This window comes from Saccopteryx leptura, chromosome 1 (assembly GCF_036850995.1).
Source record: "Saccopteryx leptura isolate mSacLep1 chromosome 1, mSacLep1_pri_phased_curated, whole genome shotgun sequence".
NCBI lineage: Eukaryota > Metazoa > Chordata > Mammalia > Chiroptera > Emballonuridae > Saccopteryx > Saccopteryx leptura.
The window spans coordinates 238851261-238854891 of record NC_089503.1 but is presented as its reverse complement, the minus strand read 5'-3'; the positions used below and the strand labels follow the sequence as shown (position 1 = coordinate 238854891).

The window sequence follows — 3631 nt, the reverse complement described above, 5'->3', positions numbered from 1 at the left end:
ACCTTTTGGCTATTGTGAAAACACTGCTGTAAACATAGGTGTGCAAATATCTGTTTGGGTTTCTGCTTTGAATTCTATTGTGTATATACGCAAAAGTGGGGTTATTGGATCAAATGGTAATTTTCTGTTTAATTTTTGGAGGAAAGGTTATACTGTTTTCCATAATGGCTGCACCATTCCCACCAATGGTTCCAATTTCTCTACATCCTCACCAACACTGACTTTCTGTTTTTCTGATAGTAGCCATCTTACTGAGTGTGAGATGGTATCTCATTATGGTTTTTTTTTTTTTTTTGGGGGGGGGGCAAATGAGTTTGTAAAATTTGTACTTTTTTAGTTTGCTCACTTTTATTGTTACAAAATGGTGCTGGGCAGCACCAGGTATATATGGTCTGTGAAACTGCAAATTACCTTCCTGCTTGGGAAGGGCCATTGTTTTACTAATGTTTGCTGGAAGAGAAGTTTTTGTGCCAGAAAATTTTGAAAAGAAAGAGAAGAAGAAGAAGGAGAGGCAGAAAGAAGCCATGTTGGCAGGGAAAGAGAGGTGTGCAGAGGGGGAACCAGAGGTGAGAGGCTTTGCAAGCTCTGCTAAGACTGGTGGGGCCTTTGATTCTAGGAGAAACCGGGAAGGATTCTTCTGGTTGTGGAACCAGAAATGCGTCAGTGGCTTTGGGAGCCCTGTGTGTTTGCTCATCAGCCGGAACGAGACTTTAATAAAGGAATGACTCACCATTTTTTTTGGCTCCGCTGTTTCTTTACTGTCTGCCTAAATCCAGTGAGAACCTGCATGTGCATGGCCATGATGATGGCAGCCCCTGGCCATGCAGTTTTGATTTGTATTTCCCAAATAATTATTGATGAGTATCTTTTCAAATTCTTGTTGGCCATTTGCACATGTCTTTGGAGAAATGTAAAATTTAGGACTTATAAGTAACTTGCCCAAAGCTATGGAGCTAATGGTGGCAGAGTGAAGTTTACATCCAAACATCTAACTTTAGGAACTTGCTCTTAACCACTAACACTGAATAACATCTATAAAGCTCTTGAAATAGTACCTCAAAAGTATTAAGTAGCATGACCTGTGGTGGCGCAGTGGATAAAGCATCTACCTGGAACGCTGAGGTCACCGGTTCAAAACCCTGCACTTGTCTGGTTAAGGCACATGTGGGAGTTGATGCTTCCTGCTTCTCCTCTCCTCTCTCTCTCTCTCTCTCTCTCTCTCTCTCTCTCTCTCTCTCTCCTCTCTAAAATGAATAAAAATAAACATTTTTTAAAAAGAGGATTAAGTATTCAATAACTGTAGCTATCACTAAGATCAAAGACCATCACAGCTTTGTGATTCATCTCTATTTTAGAGTCTCAAAAAGTGGGTGTGGACCATCTGACTAAGATTAACCTGGAATGCTCACTTTAAATTCAGATTCCAGGTCTCCTTCTTAGACTTGCCAAACCAGAATCTCAGGATTGGAGGCAGTCAGACATTTGCAAGACATAGACCCCCAAGTGACTCTCCACTGTACCTGACTAAGCACCTTGGCCCACTGGTGCTGGGGCAGGAGCCTTATCCCCCCACCCCAGTGAGCCCCAGGTAGGAACATCTTTTTGGTTTGGTAATAATGATCCCCCCACCAAAAGGAAAAAAAGAAAAATGTGTGATTCACTTTCTTTTTCCTGCTTTCATGAATTTCTAAATTTCTCTGATCATCCTGTATCAATTTTATACTGAAAAATAAACATTTTTAAAAGCAGCTAGGGTGCTCGCTTTGGCAGCACATATACTAAAATTGGAACAATACAGAGAAGATTAGCATGGCCCCTGCGCAAGGATGACACGCAAATTCGTGAAGCATTCCATATTAAAAAAAAAAAGAAAGAAAAGAAAAGAAAGCAGCTAGGAATTTTGAGATATCTATACTATTTTTAACAGTCTTATAGAAATATAACCCATAGTCAATAAACTGCAGTTGTTTAAGTGTACAACTTGATAAGGTGACATATATACACACCCCTGAAATCTTCACCAATCACAATATGAGCATATTCGTCACCACAAAAAGTCTCCTTGGGTCCCTTTGCAGAGGCATCTGTATTCATCGTGCATGCCTTCCACCATTCCCTCTGCTCAGGTGCTCTCTACTCCTCCCCAAGATCTTCAGCATCAGAATTCGTGGACAATGGGAGGGAAAATGTGCACTTGTTCTTAGTGAGCTCTGCTGTCAAAACAACCCTGCTGCTGACCCTGCCCAGGACAGACCAGGTCTCAGCAGCCAGGAATAAACTCAGCAGGCCTAGAGGAATGCAGCCTGATACAAGCAATGCAGTGGTAAAAGGAACAGGTAACGTGGGTGATCTATCCCATATCAGAGACAGGTGCCAGTCTCTATGTCCAGAATACCCTCCTCTGACATCATCCAATTTTCAAACTCTTATTCATCCTTCAAAACCCACTTCTCCTTCTAGGAAGCCTCTCTTGGTCCACAACACCCCATCTGCTCCTTGCTTGTGCCCACCTGCACTAATCTGCCATTATCCCCTGATGGCTCTAGAAAAGACCCTCTGTCAGTCATTTCTTAAGAGCAGAAGCCACCCATTCATTGTTCCCAACCACCTGAGTAACTTTTGCCCATATCCCAGTCCTTAGCTCTTTTTTTTAAATTAACTGTGGCATTCAGCACATTCACATCATTGTGCAACCCTCACCACCATCCATCTCCAGTACACGTTCATCTTCCCAAACTGAAACTCTGTCCCCATTACACTACAGCTCCTTCTTCTCTGCTTCCCCCATCCCTGGCAACCATCATTCCATTTTCTGTCGCTATAAATTTGACTATTCTGAGTACCTCATTTAAGTGGAATCATGCATCTTTTTGTGTCTGGCTTATTTCACATAGCACAATATCTTGAAGGTTCATCCATGCTGTAGCATGTGTCAGAATTTCCCTTCTTTCTAGGACAGAATAACATTCACTTGTATGGATATACTGCAGTTGGTTTCTCTATTCATCCATTGGTGGATACCTTTTGTTTACTGTGAATAACATTGCTATGAACATGGGTGTACAAATATTTCTTTGTGACTTTTCTTTTCATTCTTTTGGGTATATACTCAAAAGTGTATCTGCTGGGTCATCTGGAAATTCTATATTTAATATTTTAAGGAAACACCATACGGTTTTTCACAATGGTTGCCTCATCTTACATTCCCACCATCTGTTCCTCCAACAATTTTTACTTCACTACAGCTCCTAATCTCTCTTTACTTATACGCCAGTGAAAAGTAAAAAAGTTCAACCTGTTTTTTCTCCAGAACGCCTCACTTCTGTATGGTCTCTAATGCTCAGATGTTTTACATCATATAAAATAAAATCCAAATGACTTAATATGTCCCACCTCATCCTGTCTGGCTCTGGCCCAGAGATGGTCGGACATCACTTTGACCTGTGTACGGATGGGTCAAGCACCTGTCCTGATGTCTCCCAGCCCTGGGACTCAGCTCTGCAAAGGGCTGGCTGTGAGCCAAGGGCTCTTGAGGGGTCTTCACCTCTACTGCTGATTTGCTTACAAGAAAATCTGCTTATTGGTGGAATGTGAGGTTTTCACAGAGATATTCATAAGCTTACTCAGAAAA

General features: G+C 41.7%; 1 non-coding gene across 1 annotated transcript; it reads left to right on the top strand.

The window, feature by feature from the left end:
- The first annotated feature begins 1754 nt into the window (after nt 1–1754).
- Nucleotides 1755–1861, top strand: LOC136390194 (U6 spliceosomal RNA). The gene has a single exon (XR_010748627.1). It is a non-coding gene; the product is annotated as a U6 spliceosomal RNA (small nuclear RNA).
- Nucleotides 1862–3631: the final 1770 nt, after the last annotated feature.